Source organism: Hordeum vulgare, chromosome 7H, assembly GCF_904849725.1.
Source record: "Hordeum vulgare subsp. vulgare chromosome 7H, MorexV3_pseudomolecules_assembly, whole genome shotgun sequence".
Classification (NCBI taxonomy): Eukaryota; Viridiplantae; Streptophyta; class Magnoliopsida; order Poales; family Poaceae; genus Hordeum; species Hordeum vulgare.
Window position 1 is genome coordinate 623,611,139 of NC_058524.1, and position 12,138 is coordinate 623,623,276.

A 12,138-nucleotide genomic window follows, 5' to 3' on the forward strand; every position below is an offset into this window, starting at 1 on the left:
GATGTTGACCTCACGGCGACGGCGCTTGGCGTCGTGTTCGACCTCCTCCGCGGAGCGCGCCGCGACCGCGCCGGTCACCGTGGCGAGGACCTCCTCGGGGATGAAGTCCTCGCGGCTCATCGAGCCCTCGAAGGCGGCCGGATCGTAGATCTCAAAGCCGTCCTCGTCGACGGGGACCTCGCGGGCTGGAGTGTACGGCGACGACGCCGTGGTGGAGAGGGTCAAGGTGCCGGAGGAGCTCCCGTCCTCGAACTCCGACGGTGGCGAATCGGGAGGCGTGGGTGCGGCGGGAGGGGCACAAGACCGTGGCGGATGTCGAACTCCTTGGTCTCCCGCCGCAGCAGCGACGCCGGGAGCCCCCTCCCCGTCCACTTATGCGACGACTGCTTCCACGCGTCTTCGGCGGTGACGCACCTGCGCCGCTCCTGCTGCAGATGCGGAGGAAGGGCGTCCATGTCTAGCGAATCGGACGACTGGAGCTAGAGAAGGGAGGGGAACGGCGGCGACAAATTCAACGGCGGAGATGAGGGTTTGGCCCCGTAAATGGGAACCCAAACGGCTTTTATGCCTACCCCGCGTACATTTGCGGATTTACGGAAAACGTTTGCGGGCCAGGCTATAGATGCGGAGTCTGCCCTGCACGGCAAACTGGGCCCGGCCCGTAAACTCGTTGGAACTTTACAGTTTTCGCGTTTTTACAATATCTGCTAGAGATGCTCTAATGTTTTTTGCAAAAGAGTTATATGGAAGTAATGATTTGAAAACCCCATCTGAAGTAGGGCATGCAATCCATGCAGCTTCTTTGCTTGGCATCCATCTTAGGCCCAGTTCTTTTGTCAGAATCTGGAATTCTTCTAGAATCCGACCCCTCTCCAGCTTCTCTCAGAATTTTTGACCCCCATTTGTTTTACAATCCTAGCTAATTAAACCCTAACTAGATAGGATTGTAAAATAAATGAGGCTCCAAGATTCTGGAAGAAGCTGGGAAAGGGTTAGATTATGAGAGAATCCCTAGATTCTGACAAAAAGAACTCGACCTTAATATCTTCCCGCGATGTGTTACACCAAAGGCGAAAAACTTGATAAGGTATTTTATTAGCTTATTATATAAAACAAGCCGAATGTCTGTACGTGGCCATGGAATAAAAAATTACCAAATAATTATACTAATTGTATCTCTATGTACGTGAGGACGATGACATGTTTATTTTCATGCATATGATGACAATTATTCATGCTCTCGTTCTTTTATTCCTTTTCATCGTTCATATGACTCTTTAACTGACCCTTCTTTTTTTTGCGGGGAATTAACCAACCCTTCTTGAAAGAATACAAATCAACATCTTTCTCCTAGACCCTGTTTCCCCTTCACCTGCACTCTCTTCATTTGTCTTGCCCTAGTATTCTCATAATCGTATTTCTTCAAAAGTATGTCATCTCGCTTTACGACCGTCTAAAACCTTTCTCAACTTTAAAAAATCTCATGATACTACAAGAGCTGATGACCTTCTTTAACCTTACTAAATCTCACTTAGTACAAGCGTGAAATTATAGCATTTTAACATTCGTATTTCTAAAGGAAATATGCATGTAGTTCAATGCCAATGTTTATCTCTCTTTATTCTTTGAACATAACAAGGATAATATATTTGTGACTGCAAGATATGTAAACAAAACCATATGCAGCGTATAGCTAGAAAAAATCAAACCGAACATCGGTTGACACTTTTGTGTCACCAAGAAATGTATTTAAAGAATGACAAATATGGTATAATGTTGAGAAAATCAACTAAACGAATAACTAATTATCTAAAATGTCACGTTCTTTAAACTTCTCCCATTTTATGACTTGCCTTATACAAATTTTAATTGTAGCACAAGGTTTCTACGAACCCACAATCATTGTGTTCATTGGGCATCAGACACACTACTTCTCTGCAAGCAATTCTTGTTGGCGAGGCCTTCCATGTCTACAGAGAGGGACAAGCTTAAGCTCGTGTCACGGTGGAGGACATAGTCCAAGGGTTTGAGGACCTGGAGATTGACATTGCTACACCTGAAGGGGAGAAAAGACTTGGAGATGTCAAGCGCCATTTCATTCTATGGCAAAAGAAGTTTATCAAGTTTCCAGGCGAGGCGCCAAGGACAACAAGTCCACCCCCCTACGGTGGTGGTGGTGGCGGTGGCGGTGGTGGTGGTGGTGGTGGTGGTGGCGGTTCACCTACACCTCCGTCACGTCAGCCGACGCCCCCCAGTCCACAACGTCCGGCGGGTGATCAGACGCCGCCCCCCAGTCCTCGTCCGGCGGGTGATCAGACGCCGCCCCCCAATCCACCTCCGGCAAAGAAGCAGAAGCAGTCCTGGATTATTAACCCGGACCCTTATGTACCTAAGACCACAAAGGTACCGGAGCCATCATTGAAGCCTCTCCCCACAAGGCCTTGGGAACGTAGTGCCGAGGAAACTGCCGCGAGGGCGGCTGCTGATCATGAGAAATGGAAGGCGGACTGCAAGAAGAAAAGAGAGCCCGAGCCCAAGCCAGTATTTTCTGATGAGCAAAAGAAGTGGGCTAAGTCATTTTTGAGCACACCGTCCCAAGCCGCGAAGAATCTGCCTGACGACTATGCACGTGAACTTCGTAGGCAGGCATTCATGTTGAAGGAGAAGAAAGAGCGGGCGGAGAACCAGGAGAACAAAGCCTTGGAGGAGGCCGAGAAAACGGAATTAGAAAGTAAAAAAAGCGGGAAACGAGTTGCCCAGCTCGGGGAACAAAGTAAACAATCGATTGCCCCGCTTATAGTGAAAGCCGCCGGTCCGGATGACCCCGATATCATAGCAGTTGCGGCAGCACATGGATTGACTGTAACGAGTGCCAGAGAACAAGCGGCCAACTTAGGTATTACTCTTCGTGAACTGTTAGGCCTTGATGAGGCGCCAGTGAAGGAGGTAGTAATTACATATGTGAAGAATGGGCCTCTCGTCGAGCCTGCGCAGGAAGAGGATCTACCTCCACAAATGAAAGGTCTGCTGAAATGGTACAAGGGTTACATAAAAAATAAAAACGCCAAAGAATATATTTATGCGGAAGTTAGATATGAGCATCACTTCAAACATTACTATGTACAAATTCATCTGAGTGAATTGTTCCAGCTTTTCAATCTGCGCGAGCTCGACAAATCTATCATCAGTTGCTACGTTCTGTAAGTGATTTATTTCTACCCCATCTCGTTCATATTGCCTACACTATATATATGTCGTAACTATATTGTTGTGTCCGCTATTATACATGCAGAATGAAGATTAAGGAATGCAGAGTAAGGAACATCCATGATGTTGGGTTCATTGACCCACACATCGTTAATGGATATGTGTTGGAGCATCACCCAGCCGACATGGAGGCAGACCTGTGGCAGTTTCTTACAAAGCAGGAACTCAAAAGTGATATTCTATTTCCTTACCATTTTGGGTGAGTGTTTCTGTCTTGAGCACATTCTCTTTTGTTTACTCCATGCATGGTATGTGGCCGGCTAATCGATGAGTTATGCATGACGTACTGTGCATGTATCGTGTCCGCAGGTTCCACTGGATTCTGCTAGTAATTAAAGTTGACACCTCAGAATGTCTCGTCCACGACTCTCTGAATATGGATCCAAAGCTTTGGGGCGGCATGAGAAGAATGCTGCAGAAGTAATTATTTTCATTCATTTGCGCTCTATATCGATCGGCCTATTTCGTTCATTTCCTAATATCAAGTAACTAATAACTCTCTTGTTCATTTAATTTTCTTTGCCTCGTAGGGTTTGGAGACGGTTCGTAGATACAAAGGTCGGTGAATTCAAAAAAGAGCTAGAATTCAAAAGGTCAAAGGCTAAGAATGGTGGGGATATTCAGCCAGCGGGGACCAATCTATGTGGATACTATGTCTGTGAGATGATCCGGAGATACACCTCTGAGCGGGTTCCGAGTGATACCAATGCTCAGAGGAATAACCTCCGGGTGATGCTTAGTCCAGAAGCTCGCTTCCGACCACTTCAAGAGGAACTAGCTGGATGGTTCAGGAGGGAAGTCCTCCATCCTAAAGGAGAACACCATTACGAGGACGTAGAACTTTATATGCATTAAATTATGTATGGAAACTTGTTCAAAATTGTATATGATCATCCGATGATATTGAATATATATTGTATATTCCTCTTGAATTCTTTTTGGTTCTAATTTCAAATTTGTTTGAAATTGTACATTCATATGCATGTATGTAGTACCGTAGAATATGTGAAACTCCTTCAAAATTAAAATAAAGCACAAAAGAAATAAAACAATACAAATTAAACAGAAAACAGGTTTGGGGGGGGGGGGGGCTAAAACCCTAAACCTGCGGCGGCCTTTAGTCGCGGTTGTCCATAAGAACCGCGACTAAAGGTCCTCCGCCCCGACGGCCGCCTGGCGCCCACGTGGACGGGCCTTTAGTTGCGGTTCTTAAGCAACCGCGACTACAGGGGGGGCCTTTAGTCGCGCCTATTTGGTCGCGGTTGCGCAACCGCGACTAATGACAGTTGCGAACCGCGACCAAAGGCCCTTTTTCCACCAGTGCTTACATTCCATATTGCCGGCTCTCTCCCCTCCATCTGTCTTCCCGCATTACCCAGGAAGCTTATTGAAACAATACCTAGGCACCGGACTTTTTTAACTCATTTACATCACAAGTGTTTTAAAATAATTGCCTAAATGCACCCGCGCGTTGAATGCAGAGCTAGTATAGTTAACTAATATAGTTCATAATGCTTCAACGCACGGGTCTATAATTATACGTTCATGATCACCCATTGACAGGCGGCATGGTTTTGTTGAACGCATCAGACCTGAAATGGAGTAGAGCTCGACGACGATGGAGCTGTAAAATGTCCAGAAGAGATGTGTCTAAGACGAGATGTTGCTCACAACAGCTTATTTCAATGCTCCACCTTTATTCGAAAACTGCACACACATATTGTCCAGAATATATGTAATTAGTACCACTACATCCAGTCGTCACTATTGTTGGCATAAGCTCAGTGACATAGCTGGTTAGAGCAATCCAGGGTTTACTTCATTTACTTTTATGTTGATTGTAATAACGTGTGTGCATGGCTGTTATAACATGCACACGCACATTCGTAGCGCTGGGCCGTTGCCCACTCCTCCTCGCTGTCCTAGTTTCTCTCCCGCTGGACTCGGTGTTGTGGCTCGTGGCCGTGGGATGGCGCGGCCATCTCGGATCATGGCATTTCACCGGGAGTTAGTTAGATCACCTAACGACTGCTGTAAACAGGGCATAAGAGGAGGATCAGAATAACAGAAAAGAGAGCAGAGTTTGAGCTGCCGAAAACCACACCTATCTCACTGTCTTTTGTTCTGAACCTTCGACATCGCGTTCTTCCTCTCGTCAGATCGATAACGACAGTTGGCATCAGAGCCTAGAGTGTTTGATCCTTGGGGCGGCGGCGGTGTGTGATCCGTCGAGGTCATGTCCGGTGACGAGTCGGATGGGAAGAGCAAGGGCGGGGCGAAATCGGCGTTGCAGACACCTTCTTCCAGGGCGCCACTCGCGCGTCTCAGCGGCGGAGGCAGCGGTGAGTACCGCGTGGTGTTGCGGGTCATGCGTGAGGAATCGGGGGCGTCCATGATACTCACGCGCACGAACTACCAGGAGTGGGCACTCGTGATGCAAGTCAAGCTGCAGGTCGCACGCGTCTGGTCGGCGGTGACAGATGACGCCGCTGACGATAATGAAGATCGGCGCGCACTGCAGATCATTCTCACAGGCGTCCCGTCGGAGATGTTGCGAGTTCTAGTTGCGAAGGACACGACGAAAATGGCGCGGGAGACCATCAGGACCATGCGGATGGGAAGCGAGCGGGACGAGAGGCCAAGGCGCACGTGCGGCGGCGGGAGTTCGAGGATCTCCAGTTCAAGGACGGAGGGTCCATCGAGGACTTCGGGCTGCATCTCTCCGCCCTCATCGCCGACCTGGAGTTGTACGGTGACCCCGTCACCGAACACAAGGCGGTCCAGAAATTCCTCCGTGTGGTGCCGCGACGGTATCGCCCGATGGCCATGGCGATCGAGTCCCTGATCGATTGAAAACCATGTCTATTGAAGAGCTGGTCGGACGCCTCTCCGCGTGCGAGGATCACTACGACCTTGATGACGGCTCACAATCTACCGGCCGCCTGCTGGTCACTCAAGAGGAGTGGCTGGCCCGGGAAAGGTTGGGCGGCGGCGGCAGTGGCGGCAAGAACAAATCGCCTGCGAAGCCTAAACCTCATGGCGGTGGAAAGGGCGCGGCAGGGAACACCGGGGCAGGAGGCTCCGGTGGATCAGGAGGCAAGAAGAAAAAAGGGAAGTGCCATGACTGCAGCATCCCAGGGCATTGGAAGAAAGAGTGCCGCACGTGGCTCCGTGAACAGGAGCAGAAGGTCAAGCCGGAGCAGGCAAACTTGGCCCTGGCCGACGCCGAGCACGATCATGGTCTCTACATGGTCGTGGCCGCCGCTGACGATGCTTCACACCTCGTCGCGCCCCAGGAGGTACACCTCAACGAAAAGAAGGTCATGCCCGTCCCCTCGCCGGACGGTGTGTGGTTCTTTGACACCGGGGCCAACAGTCACATGACTGGCGACCGGCGCATGTTCTCGGCGTTGGACGAGACCGTGCGAGGCACGGTGCAATTTAGCGATGAATCCGTGGTGGAGATACGCGGGCGCGGCTCTGTGGTATTCCGCTATCAGAGTGGGGGGCAGCGCGTGCTCACAGGCGTGTTCTTCATCGCAAGCCTACGTACCAACATCGTCTCCGTAGGCCAACTGGATGAGGCAGGCTGCATCACCGACATCAAGGACGGAGTCATGGCGATCCACGACCCGTCGCGACACGTTCTGGCGTGCATCAGGCGGGACGCCAACAGACTGTACATCGGCGCGCTCACTGTGGAAGCACCAGCGTGTCTGATGGCGATCGGAGACGACGAGGCTTGGCGGTGGCACACACGCATGGGGCACCTCCATTTTCGTGCGCTCCGGACCATGGCAAGCAAGGGAATGGTACGGGGCATGCCGGTGATTGATCGTGTGTAAGAATATTGCGATGGTTGTACCCTGGGGAAGCAGCACCGCGTGCCATTTCCTTCCGCAGGCCACGGCGCACCGTGCAGAGCGTGGGCTAGAGCTCGTTCACACCGATCTTTGCGACCCTATCGAGCCCATGACACCGGGAGGTAACAAATATTTCCTGTCGGTTGTTGATGATTTTAGCCGGTACATGTGGTTGGAACTATTGAAATCCAAGGACGAGGCATACTCCCATTTCAAGAAGATAAAGGCCATGGCGGAGGCGAATGGGCAGTGCAAGCTGCTAGCTTTCAGGTCGGACCGCGGCGGCGAATTCAATTCAGCACAGTTCAGGAACTACTGCGAGCAGCGCGGCATCCAACACTTCACCATCGCGTCGTACTCCCCACAGCATAACAGGGTAGTCGAGAGGCGCAACCAGACGGTGGTAGAGACGGCAAGGTGCTTGTTGAAGAGCATGTCTATGCCGGCGTTCTTCTCGGCGGAGACCGTGCGGACAACAGTTTACCTATTGAACTGCGCGCCGACGAGGAGCTTGGACGGTGTCACCCCCTTACAAGGCCTGGCACGGTCGTAAGCCCTTGAACTCAGAGGTAAACGTGCGAATGGTCTCGCAAACATAGTATCCGCATAGATGCGTTCCCCGTGGCTGCTGGTCGCACTTTACGAGAATGGAATATATATAATCAAAAGAATAATCTAGCATCATAAATGTATTGAAAATTAATAGAAGTATATCATACTACTACTTACCTGAGCCGCTCTAAAGGTCAGCTTCTCACGAAAGTTACCGGGAGTCACGCACTTGAACCGTTTCCAAACCCTGCCCAACAAGGATAATGATTTGCTAAGTTTTTCATTAATTGATATATCAGAAAATAATCGAAAGAGACCGATAGAGCGCAAGAATGATTAAAATTACCCTTGGAGCATGTCCTGCAGGCTTTGGAACTGTTCCAAGGGTCTCGATAATGGGTCGAACGCATCAACTCTTCCCTTATCAATTTGAATGTCCAACAGAATCCAATGAAAGCTGCACATGTATATATATATATATATGTGTGTGTGAGTAACTTATCAATTACACTTATAAGTGAATGGACACAACAGAGTAAAGACCCTCACCTGAAGTTGTATGGAAACAGTATGTGGTCACAGAAATTTTGATCTCTTAGAAACCTTAGAAGGTTTTCCTCCGTCTCCTTGGGATAATTAGTTAGCGTCGCTATATGTATTTTATCCGGATCAATAAACCCAATATTTATGATGCTCTTACTTTTACACTCCAGAATCTTCATTCTGCATAATAGAGTACAAGTTATATATAGACAATGAATTGAAATAAATAAACAAGTTATATGTAGACAACGAATTGAAAAACTTACAGACAATAGCAACTCATAAGCGATTTGTCGAGGGCGTCGCCATTGTACATCTGGAAGAGTTCATCAAAGTCGATATGGATTTCTTTGGAGCGGCCGTAGTACTCCTGTGGGACACTCAGCACGATCATCGTTCTCCCATTCTTTGATTCACTTAAGTACCATTTATGCAAGTAACGCATATTTGTTGGGAGATCATCTTTGTTGACCAAAGGCTCTCACATGACAAACTGTGGCTTAGGGGCTACCACAGCCTCGGGTATCCTATCGTCTTGGGAAGCCAGCAAATTTTCAACAAAGATACCACATTCATCCGCCAACTCCTTTGCTTTTTCAAAAGCTTGCCCCTACACCGGAGGGGGAACATTCTCGGTTAACACCTTGAGGGGTGGGATCTACTGTTTGGCCTGTTGTCCAAGCTGAGGAACGTCTGATTTTTTCTTGCTTGTAGTTGAACTTGATTTGCTCCCACTTGCACTTGCATGTGACCTGCTCTTTTTCACTTCCTTCAGCAATGTGCGTGTATAGTCATCAGGCTTATAGTGTAAGTCATACTGTGATGGAGTGGTTATGAAGTCTTTTGCCCATGCTATGTTCTTCTCGGTGTATTTCGGGCGGGGCTTGGGTTCCTTCCTTTTCATCTGCGCATCATGTTGTTCCTTTGCTATCCTGGCGTTTTCCTCGGGGGTACGATCATAAGGTCTGATAGGAAGATTAGCATGAGGTACCTTTGGGAGGGGTGACAGTTTGCGCTTTGGGGAGCTCCGTCCCTTAGAAATCATCGACGAAGCGTTCTTGTTGGCACGCTTCCGCTTAGTATCATGTGCGGGCGGCGGCGGAGACGGACAACCCAAGTCCGGCGGCGGTGATCCAGATGGACTTGTGTTGTGCTGGCCGACGTCATGTGGAGGGCTTGGAGGTAATGGAGGTGTAGGTGACCTGCGACGACTCGGAGGCGGTGTTGTCCTTGGGGCCAAGCCTGGAAGCTTGATGTAGTTCTTGTCCCATAGGATGACTCCACCCAGTACTTCTCCGAGTGTCCTCTCATCTTCGGGTCCAGCTATGTCGAGCTCCATATCATGAAACCCCGCCATGATTTCATCCACCCCGACTTTAGCAAAGCCAGCTGGAATCTCACGGCCATGCCAGCGTGCATCAGGGCCAGAAGGTAAAGCTTGTCCGATGGCCACCTTCATGGATATGTTCTTGAATTTCTTATGGAGTTCACATGATGTTGACTCCTTGATTCCATCCACGGGGTAGCCGGGACCGCCCTCTATCATTCTTCGTTCATCGTCGGGCGGGGCCTCAGATTCAGCCACGCTGCTTTTCCGCTTAGATGGGGCGCCGGTAATATCAACTGCAGGATCTTCCTGGCACGGTACTCCTCTAAGCTCATCAATCTGCTTCTGTTGCTCGTTAATCCTGGCAAGCAACTGGTTGAACTTGTCATTCTCCTCATCCTGCTGTCGCTTCTTTGCTCTCTCTCGGCTTCTGTAAGTGTCTTGGTCTCTGGCAAACCCAAGCCACCACGGGTAAGAAGGACCGAAGCCTCGCGTTCGTCCTCCATGTTCGTCATTGCCGAGGACCAGTGTGAGCAAATCTTTCTCTCTATCTGCAGTGAACTTTCTTCTTCCCTCCTTAATTTCCTTCACTATCCTTTTCCAATTCTCCCTGGGTATCCTAAGATTGTCATTGCAGATGAAGTCCCCTGTTGTTTCGTCGTACGACCCATCATGCGCAAGGAACCAATTTCTTGCTCTCCATTCCCACTCATCACGGAGTGGTTCAGGTACGACGCCTTTATCTATGAGATCTTGCTCTTTCTTATCCCACTTTGGGATGGCAGTCTCATTGCCCCCTGGCCCCAGCTTGTGGTGATATATCTTCTTGTCGGCATTTATCTTGTTCTTTTCTGATAATGATTGGGCATCTTCTGACTCCTTGTACTCTTGAAATGCCTTCCAGTAATTCGCCTGCTTGGCTAGATACTCCTCGAATACTAGCACTTTCTGTGTCTTCAGATAGTTTTTCCATAGCTTCTTCTTCCAGCTACGGAACAGTTCGGCCATCTTCTTCAGAGTCCACTGCTTGACTTTGGCCCTCAGTTTGTCTGCGGCGTCTTCATTCTCACATTTTGGCAGGTTGAAATGTGACATGAGATAATTCCAAAGATTATCTTTGTACCTTTCGGCGACATAGTCACTATCGGCTGCCCCTTTGCGCTTGTTCCACTCCCGAACGCTGATCGGTACGTGATCCCTAACGAGAACTCCGCATTGCTTCTTGAATGTGTCAGCAGCATTCTTAGGAAGCTTGGGTTCGCCCGTAGGAAATATCACCTCAAATGTGTAATGCGTCCGTGCATCCAACTTTCTAGTCGGGCCTCGTTTCGTAGTTTTGCTCGATGTGGAGGCCTAAGAGGGAGAAACATTTGTCAAATGAATGTATATGTATACAATATAGAGCTATCTCCAATATTTTTCACATATTACAAGTGATTGTCGAACTTCATATGTATACATCGCCGGACTTCTCCTCTTCACTGGCTTCTCCATCAGTGGAGCTATCACCTTCTCCGTCATTGGACCTATCTCCTGCCCCATCGGCTTCATCTTCATGTCGCTCGACCTCCATTCCAACATCCTGGTTTAGATATAACGACGGAGATTCAGCTGGTTCAACGTCGGGGCCGTCTTTGATTATATTTTCCAGAAGTTCTTCCTCTTCGAGGTTCCTGATATGTGGATCCATAGTTCTGCAAAAAACGGATTCTCTTAACCTTTGTACCAAAAACCAAAGTAGGAGTACTTTTCCAATTTGAGACTCCTAGATTTCTGCATAGTATTCAAAGTAGGAGTACTTTTCCAATTTGAGCATTCAATAAGCAAAACCAAATCGTAAAATAAAGTAGTATTCAAATTAGCATGCATTCAATTATAAGCTAATACATCATCACTTTTGTCCGTACATCGTCGAATATTATCATTAATACTCCTCGAATACTATCATACATATAGCATCACTAATACATCTAGAACCGTAGCGCCCGACGGGTATCAACGCGGGCGGTGGACACCCAAAGAGAAGGAACCATCACAGGATCATAGCTCCAGTGAGATCCCCGAAGAACCTGCCAGGTATGCTCGAACCTGCCCTCCAACGCAACCATGTAGCGACGGACGTGCTCATCCTCCTCGCTGACACGGTGACATACCACCTCCGCGGTGTCCGGAAGCCTCGGCACCCTCACTGGCCCACGCGACCGCCACCAAACAAGGATCGGGTCAACGACGGGCTGGCTCCTCACCAACATACGCCCCCCGGAAGGTAGCACCTCCCAATACCAGCCGGGCGGAGCCCAGTCCCGGACAGGCCCCCTCTGATCAAGCAGGTGTCCTCCGCCGAGTCGACGACGAGGATGCGGGATAGGCATCGTAAAATGAACTAAAAAAATAAACTAGTTCTATTAATTTTCTTGCTAAAAATAAACTATTAACACTTAAGCATATACAATAGCAAAATTAAACTATTAACACTTATTTTCATTTTTCTTCTCCTCCTCTTCTTTCTTCTCTTCTCCTCCTCTTCTTTTCTTCTCTTCTCCTCCTCTTCTTTTCTTCTTTTCTTATACACTATACACTATATAC